The 14,640-nt window shown below is 42.4% G+C and overlaps 1 protein-coding gene across 12 annotated transcripts in view; it reads right to left on the bottom strand.

Moving 5' to 3' along the window:
- SOX5 (SRY-box transcription factor 5) overlaps nt 1–14,640 on the bottom strand; it is a 1,143,569-nt gene that overhangs the window by 933,746 nt on the left and 195,183 nt on the right. For all 12 annotated transcript variants that reach the window (XM_069581248.1, XM_069581229.1, XM_069581234.1 and 9 more), the window contains exon 3: nt 104–180. The gene's annotated coding sequence lies outside the window, so the exon portion shown is untranslated. The remainder of the gene's footprint in view (nt 1–103; nt 181–14,640) is intronic.

The raw sequence follows: 14,640 nt of genomic DNA, 5'->3' as shown, positions 1-14,640 counted from the left end.
TGCAAAATTTCTATGCAACATATTTCTTACATATTGAGTGCTCTGTATTCTGCTTTAAAAACAGATAATAATCAAAATAAGAAAAAACAAGCAGTTTACCTACCCCTGTGGCCCGCTAGCTCCTTGTTGGCAGGAACATCCTTATCATCATCTTTGGGTCACAGCTGGCCAGCACAGCACCTGAGATATAACGTATACCTGTAAATGTGTTTGAATCAATTAAATGATACAGTGGTGACTAAAAGCCAATTGGATGGTATGAATTCAATAAACAACCAATCTACCTACCTAACCTTTTCTTCTATATCCTATATTATTAAAATTTCAATATATAAGAACATTATGAGTATATGAGCAGTATATATTATTAAAGTAGCAGAGCATATGAGCATACATACTTCATATATATACATATATATGTACATATGTATGAATGTATGTATCCCTGAGAGCTGGACTATAAAGAAGACGGAGTGCCAAAGAATTGATGCTTTTGAACTGTGGTGCTGGAGAAGATTCTTGAGAATCCCGTGGACTGCAAATAGATCAAACCAGTCAATCCCAAAAGAAATCAGTCCTGAATATTCACTGGAATGACTGATACTGAAGCTGAAGTTCCAATACTTTGGCCACCTGATGTAAAGAACTGACTCACTGGAAAAGACTCTGAGACTGGGAAAGACTGAGGACAGAAGGAGAAGAGGGTATCAGAGGATGAGACGATTGAATGGCACCACAAATTCAATGGACATAAACTTGGGCAAACTCTGGGAGATGATGAGGGACACAGAAGCCTGACATGCTGTAGTCCATGGGGTCACAAAGAGTTGGACACAACTTGGTGACTGAACAACAGCAACAACATATATTCTTACGGCTTCCAGGGTGGCTCAGTGGTTAAAGAATCCGCCTGCCAGGTAGGCAGACACAGGAGACTCGGGTTCGATCCCTTGGTCAGGAAGACCCCCTGGAGGAGGAAATGGCAACCCACGCCAATATTCTTGCCTGTAAAATCCCATTGACAGAGAAGCCTGATGAGCAATGGTCCATGGGGCTACAAACAGTCAGACATGACGGAGTGACTAAAAAAGTGAAAGTGAAAGTCGCTCAGCCCTGTCTGACTTGTTGCAACCCCATGGACTGCAGCCTGCCAGGCTCCTCTGTCCATGGAATTCTCCAGGCAAGAATACTGGCGTGGGTAAGCTGTTCCCTTCTCCAGGGGATCTTCCCAATCCAGGAATCACACCCAAGTCTCCTTTATTGCAGGCAGATTCTTTACCGTTTGAGTCACCAGGGAAATTATGCACGCATATATTCGTATACATTTGAAAGATAACTTTATCCTGAAAACCCAATTCTCAAAAATAATTGTTTCTAAATGCTTTCTTGTTGTTGTTTAGTTGCTAAGTCTCATCCGACTCTTTTGTGACCCCATGGACTATAGCCTGCCAGTCTCCTCTGTTCTGGGATCTCCCAGGCAAAAATACTCGAGTGGCTTGCCATTTCCTCCTCCAGGGGATCTTCTCAACCCAGGGATTGAAACGGAGTCTCCTGTGACTTCTGCATTGACAGGTGGATTTTTTACCACGAGTCACCAGGGAAGCCTCTTCTAAATGCTTATTCCATTATACATTCTTCTTGTCTCTGGTTTCAGTGGAGGCCATACAACCCAGTGTTTGAGATCATGTACATCAGAGTTATGCTGACACATGTTCCAACAACACAAGAGAAGACTCTACACATGGACATCACCAGCTGGTCAACATCAAAATCAGATTGATTATATTCTTTACAGCCAAAGAAGGAAAAGCTCTATACAGTCAGCAAAAACAAGACCAGGAGCTGACTGTGGCTCAGATCATGAACTCCTTATTGCCAAATTCAGACTTAAATTGAAGAAAGAAGGGAAAACCACTACACCATTCAATTATGACCTAAATCAAATCCCTATTGATTATACAGTGGAAGTGAGAAATAGATTTAAGGGACTAGATCTGATAGACAGAGTGCCTGATGAACTATGGATGGAGGTTCATGACATTGTACAGGAGACAGGGATTAAGGCCATCCCCAAGAAAAAGAAATGCAAAAAAGCAAAATAGCTGTCTGAGGAGGCCTTACAAATAGCTGTGAAAAGAAAAGAAGCAAAGAGCAAAGCAGAAAAGGAAAGACATAAGCATCTGAATGCAGAGTTCCAAAGAATAGCAAGGAGAGATAAGAATGCCTTCCTCAGTGATCAGTGCAAAGGAATAGAGGAAAACAATAGAATGGGAAAGACTAGAGATTTCTTCAAGAAAATCAGAGATACCAAGGGAACATTTCATGCAAAGATGGGCTCAATAAAGGACAGAAATGGATCTAACAGAGACAGAAGATATTAAGAAGAGGTGGCAAGAATACACTTAAGAACTGTACAAAAAAGAGCTTCACAAACAAGATAATCACGATGGTGTGATCACTCACCTAGAGCCAGACATCCTGGAATGTGAAGTCAAGTGGGCCTTAGGAAGCACCACTATGAACAAAGCTAGTGGAGATGATGGAATTCCAGTTGAGCTATTTCAAATCCTAAAAGATGACGCTGTAGAAGTGCTGCACTCAATATGCCAACAAATCTGGAAAACTCAGCAGTGGCCACAGGACTGGAAAAGGTCAGTTTTCATTCCAATCCCAAGAAAAGCAATGCCAAAGATGCTAAAACTACCACACAACTGCACTCATCTCACATGCTAGTAAAGTAATGTTCACAATTCTCCCAGCCAGGCATCAGCAATATGTGAACCATGAACTTCCATATGTTCAAGATGGATTTAGAAAAGGCAGAGGAATCAGAGATCAAATTGCCAACATCCGCTGGATCACTGAAAAAGCAAGAAAGTTCTAGAAAAACATCTACTTCTGCTTTATTGACTATGTCAAAGGCTTTGACTGCGTGGATCACAACAAACTGTTGAAAATTCTGAAAGAGATGGGAATACCTGACCACCTGACCTGCCTCTTGAGAAATCTGTATGCAGGTCAGGAAACACTGTTAGAACTGGACATGGAACAACAGACTGGTTCCAAATAGGAAAAGGAGTCCGTCAAGGTTGCATATTGTCAACCTGCTTATTTAAATTTTATGCAGAGTACATCATGAGAAACACCGAACTGGATGAAGCACAAGATGGAATCAAGATTGCCAAGAGAAATATCAATAACCTCAGATATGCAGATGACACCACCCTTATGGCAGAAAGGGAAGAAGAACTAAAGAGCCTCTTGATGAAAGTGAAAGAGGAAAGTGAAAGTTGGCTTAAAGCTCAACATTCAGAAAACTAAGATCATGGCATCCTGTCCCATCACTTCATGGGAAACAGATGGAGAAATATTGGAAAAAGTGTCAGACTTTATTTTGTTGGGCTCCAAAATCACTGCAGATGGTGACTGCAGCCATGAAATTAAAAGATGCTTACACCTTGGGAGAAAAGTTATGACCAATTTAGATAGCATATTAAAAAGCAGAGACGTTACTTTGCGAACAAAGGTCCATCTAGTCAAGGCTATGGTTTTTCCTCTGGTCATGTATGGATGTGAAAGTTGGATTATAAAGAAAGCCAACCATGGAAGAATCGATGCTTTTGAACTGTGGTGTTGGAGAAGACTCTTGAGAGTCCCTTGGACTGCAAGGAGATCCAACCAGTGCCTCCTAAAGGAGATCATTCCTGAATATTCATTGGAAGGACTGATGTTGAAGCTGAGACTCCAATACTTTGGCCACCTGATGCAAAGAGCTCACTCATTTGAGGAAACCCTGATGCTGGGAAAGACAGAATGGGAGAGGACAAGGGGAGGAGAGAGGTTGAGATGGTTGAATGGCATCACTGACTCAATGGACATCAGTTTGAGTAAATTCAGGGAGTTGGTGATGGACAAGGAGGCCTGCTGTGCTGCAGTCCATGGTGTCACAAATAGTCGTACACAACTGAGTGACTGAACTGCAATTGACACCTGTTCAAATCTTGTTTCCACCATTGACTGTTTACAACGTTTTTGATAAGGCACTCATCTTTCTAAGTCCCAGATTGCCTTTAAAACAAAGACAATGTTAGTGACTTTTTAATGAGATTCAAAGAATCAAAAGAAACTATGTATACACACTGCCTGACACACAGTGAGCCCTCAAGAAGTAACTATAAAGTACTATTTGTATTCTTTCTTCCTCCCCGCCCCGCCCCACCCACCCCAGCCCTTATAAACAGCTAACCTCACCCACAGAGAGGGCCTTTGCCTTTGGCTATTAGGGAAGTGATCTCTCAGTGCAGTTCAGTCCCTCAGTGGTGTCCGACTCTTTGCGACCCCATGAATCGCAGCACGCCAGGCCTCCCTGTCCATCACCAACTCCCGGAGTTCACTCAGACACACATCCATCGAGTCAGTGATGCCCTCAAGCCATCTCATCTTCTGTCGTCCCCTTCTTCTCCTGCCCTCAATCCCTCCCAGCATCAGAGTCCTTTCCAATGAGTCAACTCTTCGCATGAGGTGGCCAAAGTACTGGAGTTTCAGCTTTAGCATCATTCCTTCTAAAGAACATCCAGGACTGATCTCCTTCAGAATGGACTGGTTGGATCTCCTTGCAGTCCAAGGGACTCTCAAGAGTCTTCTCCAACACCACAGTTCAAAAGCATCAATTCTTCAGCACTCAGCTTTCTTCACAGTCCAACTCTCACATCCACACATGACTACTGGAAAAACCATAGCCTTGACTAGACGGACCTTAGTCGGCAAAGTAATGTCTCTGCTTTTGAATATGCTCTCTAGGTTGGTCATAACTTTTCTTCCAAGGAGTAAGTGTCTTTGAATTTCATGGCTGCAGTCACCATCTGCAGTGATTTTGGAGCCCCAAAAAATAAAGTATGACACTGTTTCCACTGTTTCCCCATCTATTTCCCATGAAGTGATGGGACCGGATGCCATGATCTTTGCTTTCTGAATGTTGAGCTTTAAGCCAACTTTTTCATTCTCCTCTTTCATTTTCATCAAGAGGATTTTTAGTTCTTTACTTTCTGCCATAAGGGTGGTGTCATCTGCATATCCGAGGTTATTGATATTTCTCCCGGCAATCTTGATTCCAGCTTGTGTTTCTTCCAGCCCAGCATTTCTCATGATGTACTCTGCATATAAGTTCAATAGGCAGGGTGACAATATACAGCCTTGACATACTCCTTTTCCTATTTGGAACCGTTCTGTTGTTCCATGTCCAGTTCTAACTGTGCTTCCTGACCTGCATATAGGTTTCTCAAGAGGCAGGTCAGGTGGTCTGGTATGCCCATCTCTTGAAGAATTTTCCATAGTTTATTGTGATCCACACAGTCAAAGCCTTTGGCATAGTCAATAAAGCAGAAATAGATGTTTTTCTGGAACTCTCTTGCTTTTTCCATGATCCAAGAGATGTTGGCAATTTGATCTCTGGTTTCTCTGCCTTTTCTAAAACCAGCTTGAAGAAATGTCATGTAGGACAGGAATATCTTTTTTTGCCTGAAGGATTTGGCCATGGGGCCTCTCAGGTGGATCTAGTGGTAAAGAACCTGCCTGCCAATGCAGGAGACCCAAGAAACACAGGTTTGATTCCTGAGTCAGGAATATCCCCTGGAGGAAGAAATGACAACCCACTCTAGCATTCTTATCTGGAAAATTCCATGCACAGAGGAGCCTGGTGAGCTTTAGTCCATGGGGTCACAAAGAGTGAGACACAACTGAGTGACTAAGCACAAAATAGTCTAATAGTGTGATTCTATGATAGGAGTCGTGGGTCATGTGGTATCAATTTTGCCTCCAAAATACTTTCAGATTGAAGGTATTAGCCCAGCACTGATGTCCATAGACTATCAGCCCCACGAGAGGTATGTGATCAAGTCCCAGTAAAACCTCTGGACTCCAAAGGCTCGAAGAGTTTCTCTGCTCGGCAATGTTCCATGCATACTGTCACGTGTCAATGCTGTGAGAGTAATACATCCCACCTCCAGAGGGGAGGACAATGAAAGCTCTGTGGATGGGTTCTTCTAGCCTCAGATTCAGCATTTATATACTGCTTTTCCTTGGCTGTATCTTTTCCCTATAATAAGCTGTAACCATGACTATAACAGCTTTCACTGAGTTCTGTGAGTACTTCCAGAGAGTTTTCAAACCTGAGTGTAGTTTTGGAAAATCCTCAAACATGCATTTGGTGTCAAAAATGAGGGTGGTCCTGTGTGGAGGACTCCTTGGAACTCTGTAGTTGACTAAATGTACAGTTGGTTAAACTCTCACATTTTCTTTCTTTAGATCTAGAAAGCCCCAAAGCTTTGAAAGATATCTTATTTTACTACTCAAGTAAACTTAACAAAACCCCCATTTAACAGTGAAAATCACTTTAAATTGATGGAGTTTATGTATAGATGGTATGTTGGTTTATTTTTCCATGTATAAACAATAAAATCCTACTCCAGTAATAGACAGAGAAATATTCTGTTTGTTTTAGTTACATAAACAGCAATACTATTTAGAAATAAATGAGTCCCATACCAGTAAAATTTCTAAAGATCAGTAATAGTAGCTCTGTTAAGTTCAGATACTAGAAAGTTAACTTAAGAGGTACACTGGTTTTCAAACAAAATATTAATTAAATCACATGCTCCTTTTGCATCTCCTAAACACAGTACCCTAGAGGCTATTTACAAACTTTTTTTTCCCCAAAAATATCAGTTTGGTAGGCAGAATTTTTAAATAGTCCCCAAATTCCCCTCAACTTGTGAACACATTTCTTGGCACCATATCCAGAACTGTGAATATGATGGATCTTATTACCATGAATAGGTTGTATTATATAACACCGTTGGCTGTAAAACAGGGAGATTATCTGCATGGGTCTAACCTAGTCACATAAATCTTTTGAATCTTGGTCTAGAGGGACCTCCCTGGTAGTCCAGTGGTTACAAACCCACCTTCCAGTGCAGGGGACATGGGTTTGATTCCTGATCAGGGAATGAAGATCCCACATGCTATGGGGCAACGAAGCCCACGCATACCACAGCTAGAGAAGCCCGCCTGCTGCAACTAGAGAGTCTCGCGTCTCTGCGGCAGGAACAGGATTCTGCATGTGTTCTATTGACTGCTCTTTAGTCTTTCACTCTGAAAACAGTATCAGTTATGTGCTGGGTTTCATTAACCATATAAATCCCAGTTACCATTACCAATACTGAAAAGTCACAGACGCACTCCGAATAAGAAATCCCAAAAAAGGTACTATGTCATATTCTACAGACTGAATATTCGTGTCCTTCCCAAAATTCATAAGGTGAAACCTAATATCCAGTGTAACAGTACTAGAAGTCGGGCTTCAGGGAGGTGCTTAGTTCATGAGAGTAGAACCGTCATGAATGGGATTAGTAATCTTATTGAAGATACCCCGAAGAGCTCCCCATCTGTCTCCTTCCACCAGATGAGGGCACAATGAAAAGAGAAACACTTAAGAAGCAGGCTCTCACCAGAAATTAACTGTGCTGGCGCCGTAATCATGGGCTTCCCAACCTCCAAAGTGTGAGAAATAAATTTCTGTTGTGGTAAGCCACCCAGTTTATGATATTTTTGTTATAGCACCCCATGTGGACTAAGACAAAAATGTATACATTGTCTTTTCAATAGATCATTTGGAAAACTCAACCCTCTATCTCCTACATGGAAGGTGTTGAGAAGGTAACTCTTAAATATGCTGTGAATTATCTCCAAATTTTCTTGGGCCATTTTAAGGGTAGGAGTAGGCAGTGACTGTACCTTCTTAAGGCTTATGTGGGAAACCAACATATGTTCAGTGCAGAAGACACAGAATCTCTAAGTATCTGAAGTGAGATTGGGGGTCACTTAAAAAGACTCTCAGAGTCTTCGTAAAACATGCTACTACAATTGCTCCCTGTCTCATTCCCTTTTTATTCATTTACTATAATGCTACCACATTATTTTTCATAAAACACAAATCTCAGGTTGTACCTTTACTGAAAATGAACAATTTCAATTGTCTTCAAGATAAAGGCATTAGTTCACGAATACATTAAATATTTTAGGGTTTCTCTGGTGGCTCAGACAGTAAAGAATCTGCCTGCAATGCAGGAGACCTGGGTTCAATTCCTGAGTTGGGAAGATCCCCTAGAGGAGGGTACGGCTACCCACTCCAGTATTCTTGCCTGGAAAATCACATGGACAGCCTGGCAGGCTGCAGTCCATGGGGTTGCAAAGTGTTAGACATGACTGAGCATCTGAGCACTCACTCAGAGATTATGAATGGTTAGGTCCTCTTCGGAGAAGAGGTTAGGTCCTCTTAGACCTAATCCTTTCTGTGTAGCAGAATCTACAGAATATATACCCCATGGAGGGAGAGTGTTCTAAATTGAGAGCAGGAATCAGGCTTAGAAGTGAGGACTAACCTGTGCTACCCACATATCTTAGGTCTGCTGTGTACTGCTCCTTTCTCTCGAATCCTCTACCTCAGTTATGAGTTCCTGGGCACTCAGCCCAGAGGTGACCCTCCAGACTGCAACCTGGGAGATCAGATACTAGTTAGAATATAGGGGCTGTTAATCAGCTTACTTAGTGAGACCACAATCTTGAATGAGAGAATTTGAAAGTGAAAAGCAGTTTCAAGATTTTCAAAACATTTCCAATGAAAATGCAAAAGCGAAATGTAGATGCTAAGGAAAGAGAGACAGCATGGGAACTCTCGTGTATCTAGAGAGGGATGGAAGAGACATCATGAGCAAGGAGAGAGACAGAGCTCAGAGAGGGGCCAGGCTCTCCTGTGTCATGGTATGTAACCTATAAGGAGGTGGGGCTGGAGAATATCAGCTGGACAAAAGGCACCCAGGGGTCTGTGGGCTGTCAGTCCTCTAACACAGACATTACTTGCTGGGGAGGGGACAGCAGTGGACACAAGCCTCTCAGGGAATCCCTCTTGTAAGTCTTACAGCCATCGAACCTGGTGAGGGAGAAATGAAAAAACAGAGGCTGTAGGAGCGAGGAGCCTCAAAATGCCTGTGCTGTGCTCCATCTCCCCCAGTCCCAACACACACGCTCACAAGCACAACACAGAGGAGGATGGGGAAAGGAAGAGGAACCTCAAGTTGAAGGCCACGGGAGGCCCGCAGCAGCTGCTCCGGCTCATATCCAGGTGGGGCTAATTGCATCAGCAAGGCCAGAGGCCCACAGTGGCCGAGGGAAGATGCCAAGAAGGATACAGGGGACAACGCCAGGGCCAGCAGGCCATACATGTGACCATGTGATGCTCCACACTCCCGTACCAGCTGCAATGATCCACAAATTCCCCAAGGATTTGTCACTGCGTTTTTAGTGGAGCTGGAGTGGGATGGCAGGGGAAGGCACAGATGTGAGCAGTCATCCTTCTTGGGGTCATGTTAGTACAGGGTTTCCATCTGAGAGGAATGTGGCCTTACATTTTATATCCACGGTGCCCCTCTCACCCTACCCCACTCCTGGGCCTGGACAGGGAAAGAAAGAAACAAATTAACAAACAGATGATTTGATAGTAAAGACACTGAGTGATTTCATGCTATTCCATGTTGGCTTTTTATTACCTTTCAATCTGCACAGTAGGGTTGGGACTCAGGAGCAAGAATACATTATGAGAACAGCTCCATTCTCTTTGTATATTAGAGTAGAAATGATAAATTTTGACCCACTTAGATGTGTCCCAAAATTATTACAATATCATATCATATTATTTTCCTATTTGTATGTCAGTTGCTCGGTCATGTCTGACTCTTTGCTACCCCATGTACTGTAGATCTCTTGGCTCCTCTATCCATGGAAATCTTTAGGCAAGAACACTGGAGTGGGTTGCCATTCCCTTCTCCAGGGGATTTTTCCCAACCCAGGGATCCAACTGAGGTCTCCTGCATTGCAGGTAGATTCTCTACTATCTGAGCCACCAGGGAAGCCCATTTCCTTATCTAAATTACTCAAATTGCCATAAAAATCTTTTTTTCTTTATACCTTCTCAAAGCAAATCCACTTCTTCACATACTGTTGAAAGTTACATGTTAACTCACTCAACAAACAAAGCAACCAAGAACATCACTTTTTTAAGGGTTGGTAAGAAAGATGACCACTTATACTCCCCTGCCAGCCCCGAGCATCTTTCCCAGTATCCTTTCAAGAACTCTGCCAAAAAGACACATGATCTAAAATCTTAAATTGCTATAAATCTGAAATACTAGCATAATTTCCATCACTTAGACCCTTAAAATCTGTTTTCTTTGTGGTTCCTTCTAAAATTTCAAGAACTTTCACATGTTCCACTTAATAACTCCATAGGTAGGTGCATGCTAAGTCAGTTCAGTCGTGTTTGACTCTTTGTGGACTGTAGATCGCCAGGCTCCTCTGTCCATGGGATTCTTCAGGCAAGGATACTGGAGTGGGTTGCCATATCCTACTCGAGGATCTTTCGGACCCAGGGATAAAACTCGAGTCTCCTGCAGCTCCTGCGCTGCAGGTGGACTCTTTACCACTGAGCCACTGGGAAGCCCAGCTCCATAGGACTTGGTAGCAGCACTGTGCTGGCACAGGCACTGTACTAGCAACTACAAGTAGAGTCTGGAGGCTTTACGTCCATCTCTATCTGCTAGCTGAGTGTTCTGGAGCAAGTCACCTGATCTTTCGGGGTACTGATCTTTCGGGGTACTTTATCCATCACGTTAAAGGGTGGCCTACACAATTCCCAGAGTCCCACCCTTCTCTAAAATTTCCACCACAGGTAGATGGTGACTTCTCATGCTATCTTATCAACCTTTCTAATTCATGAACGTAATCACAAACAACGTTAACTGATTTGCCGAACACAGTAGGAGAACTGGTAGTATGAGGAGCAAGACATAAGAACTTACAAGAAGACTTGGATGATTCACAGTAATCATAATCAAACACTGATCATTTGTAGTAGTTCCTATGAGCAGACAATATACAGCCTTCAGGTATTCTTTTCCCAATTTGGAACCAGTCTGTTGTTCCATGTCTAGTTCTAAGTGTTGCTTCCTGACCTGCATACAGACTTCTCAAGAGGCAGGTCAGGTGGTCTGGTATGCCCATCTCTTTCAGAATTTTCCACAGTTTGTTGTGTTCCACACAGTCCAATGCTTTGGCATAATCAATAAAGCAGAAATAGATGTGTTTCTGGAACTCTCTTTTTCAATGATCCAACAGATATTGGCAATTTGATCTCTGGTTCCTCTGTCTTTTCTAAATCCAGCTTGAACATCTGGAAATTCATGGTTCATGTACTATTGAAGCCTGGCTTGAAGAATTTTGAGCATTACTTTACTAGCATGTGAGATGAGTGCAACTGTGCAGTAGTTTGAGCATTCTTTGGCATTGCCTTTCTTTGGGATTGTGATGAAAACTGACCTTTTCCAGTACTGTGGCCACTGCTGAGTTTTCCAGATTTGTTGGCATATTGAGTGCAGCACTTTTATAGCATCATCATTTAGGATTTGAAATAGCTCAATTGGAATTCCATCACCTCCACTAGCTTTGTTCATAGTGATGCTTCCTAAGGCCCACTTGACTTCGCATTCCAGGATGTCTGGCTTAGATGAGTGATCACACCATTGCGATTATCTGGATCATGAAGATCTTTTTTGTACAGTTCTGTGTACTGAGCAACTGAACTGATAAAACAGACACTGTGCTAAGTGCTTTACATGTTATTTTTATTATTCAGGCACGATGTCATGTTTGACTCTTTGCCACCCCATGGACAGCAGCACGCCGGGCTTCCTTGTCCTTCACTATTTCCCAGAGTCTGCTCAAATTCATGTCCATTGAGTCAGTGATGCCATCCAAACATCTCCTCCTCTCTCTGACCCTTCTCCCGCCTTCAATCATTCCCAGCATTAGGGACTTTTCCAATGATTCAGCTCTTCCCATCAGGTAGCCAAAGTATTAGAGCTTCAGCTTTAGCATCAGTCCTTTCAATGAATATCCAGGGTTGATTTCCTTTAGGATTGACTGGTTTGATCTCCTTGCAGTCCAAGGGACTCTCAAGAATCTTCCCCAGTTCCATGGTTCAAAAGCATCAATTCTTTGATGCTCAGCCTTCTTTATGGTCCAACTCTCACATCTGTACATGACTACTGGAAAAACCATAGCTTTTGACTATATGAACCTTTTCTACTTTTTAATACTCTGTCTAGGTTTGTCATAGCGTTCCTTCCAAGGAGCAAGTGTCTTTTAATTTATTACATGTCATATCTGGCTTAATTCTTACAACAGCTCTATGGGACGGGTATGCTTATTATACGTATTTTACAGATGATAAAATTGGCACAGGAGATTCAGAAATATGTTCAAAGTCACAAAGCTACAAAGTCTCTAGTTAACTATGAAAATCCTACTAGTTGCAATCGAAACAACCCAAGCAAACACAGTGAAAAGCGCAAGACAAAAGAAATCCCCAAATCACTGTATATTCGAAATATTCAACATAACCATTTCTGGAACTAGTTAAATAAGAATGCAGAAAAGTTATTGCTCAAAAATTTTATTTTCATGAGGTATTAGTATACAAATGCATGCAAAGTTAAAATTGGAAAGGACACAAGCATTTTTCATTCCTTCTACAGGTAAGGAAAATTAGTTAACTAGGCATTACCCTAGTGGCAGGACTGTGCCCAGACCCCAGATCTCCTCCTTTTCGACCCAGTGCTCTTTTTAGTGTGTTCCTAATCCTTTTTGGAAAGTCAATAGTGGTTGACAGTGCAGACTGCGATGTCAGAATGCTGTTTGAATTCACCAGCTGTGTCATCTTATGCCTCAGTTTCCACATCTGTAAAATGTCATAATTCATACTGTACAGTGTTGTTGTGAGGATTACACTAATTAATACATACAGAATACATAGAACCAGCCCTATGGACTGTAGTCTGCCAGGCTCCTCTCTCCATGGGATTCTTCAGGCAAGAATACTGGAGTGGATTTCCATGCCCAAGAACTTAAGTTTGGTCTTTATTATTACTACAGTAGCACATTTGGGGGTGGGGGGGCAGGGGGGGTTGCTGTGATGAAAGGGAAGCCAAAACATCAATAGGCACCCGGAAGTACAAAGGATAGAATAGAAAAGGCATGTTAATACCATTTGAGATATTCCACTCTTTCCATCTAAGAATTCTATTCCTTAGCTCTCCCCAGCACACCACATAGACAACTGGGAGTACATTTTTGTCAAGACTAGAGATAGAGGAAACACTGAAAGAAGTAATTTATGAGCCAAGTTTTAAGGAGGATTCCTAGCTTCCAGACTTAACTTTATCATTTTCAACTGGATTCTAGAAACTCAGGTCAGATCTCAGTTTCCTTCTCAGAACTTTCCTATAAGCATGATACTTGTGGAGGGTTTGCAAGTTTTCATTAATAGCTGTAGCCAAGAAGGAGATTTCTGATCTTAATTTTAATCATTCTAACCCAGTGAACAATATATAACCTTTAATTACCAAATCTTTTGTTTTCTTGTTTTGCATCAGATTTCCTGCCATTATTAACGTGATTATAGGAAAACACGTGTAATTTGCAATTCAAAACAGTCTCTAATCTTAAAAGAATTTCCATGGGTGGAAGAAATGGCGCACAAGTCCCCTAGCTCTGTCCCTTGCATAGCCCACCACTTGCTCAAGGGATCCTAACTTATAAAGGAGGAGCGCTGTACAGCTTTAAAATGACTTCATTCCCATATTTACATATTTTTAATAGGGCTATGATGAATCTCCTTCCGCTTGACTCCTATTTTGAGCTGTGATATTTTAATCTCCATTCTTGCTGCAACTTAGCAGATGAATGTGCAGTGTGACAGAGCTCAGAGGAAATAGTATAAATAAAGCAAAGTGGAGCTATGACATCTCACATTTTATAGCTTTTTTATTGTAGCCGAAGCATAAACAGAGCACAGCTGTGTTATACTTACCGCTGTGAGCGCTCCCTCCATCCTCACCCCCTATTGCTTTTAAAAAGACAGAGCTCTTATTCAGAAAGCTTTGGCTGTGGGTAGCATGGCCCCACCAGGGACAGCCTCTACCCCAAACCTCTACCTTTGACTCATTTCTGCTCTTCCAGATGTAGATTTGTGGAGTTCCACATCATCCCTCTGACTGAAGAGAAACATGCCAACCACAGCCCAGCCTGTACCGCAGCAGAAGCACCCTTCTCCTACATATTGGAAGATGGCTCCAGAGCCAAAGCTATAATGCTCACTCAACACACGGATGGGCTTCCCAGGTGGCTCAGTGGAAAAGAATCCGCTTGTCAATGCAGGACACATGGGTTCAAACCCTGGGTCAGGAAGATCCTCTGGAGAAGGAAATGGCAACCCACTCCAGTATTCTTCCCTGGGAAATCCCATGGACAGAAAAGCCTAGTGGCTATAATCTATGGAGTCGCAAAGAGTCAGGCATGATTGAGCGGCTAAATGACAACACATACCCAGGGATTGAACCCAGGTCTCCTTCATTGTAGGCAGATTCTTTACCATCTGAGCCACCAGGGAAGCCCAAGGCAGGGGATAATAATTTATCAACACTCTCTTAAGAGGAGACACACAACTAGCTGGAAGTATTCAAAAGAGTGCAC

The sequence above is a fragment of the Ovis canadensis genome, chromosome 3, assembly GCF_042477335.2.
Source record: "Ovis canadensis isolate MfBH-ARS-UI-01 breed Bighorn chromosome 3, ARS-UI_OviCan_v2, whole genome shotgun sequence".
NCBI lineage: Eukaryota > Metazoa > Chordata > Mammalia > Artiodactyla > Bovidae > Ovis > Ovis canadensis.
The sequence above is the reverse complement of the archived record's forward strand: the minus strand, read 5'-3'. Positions and strand labels throughout refer to the sequence as shown.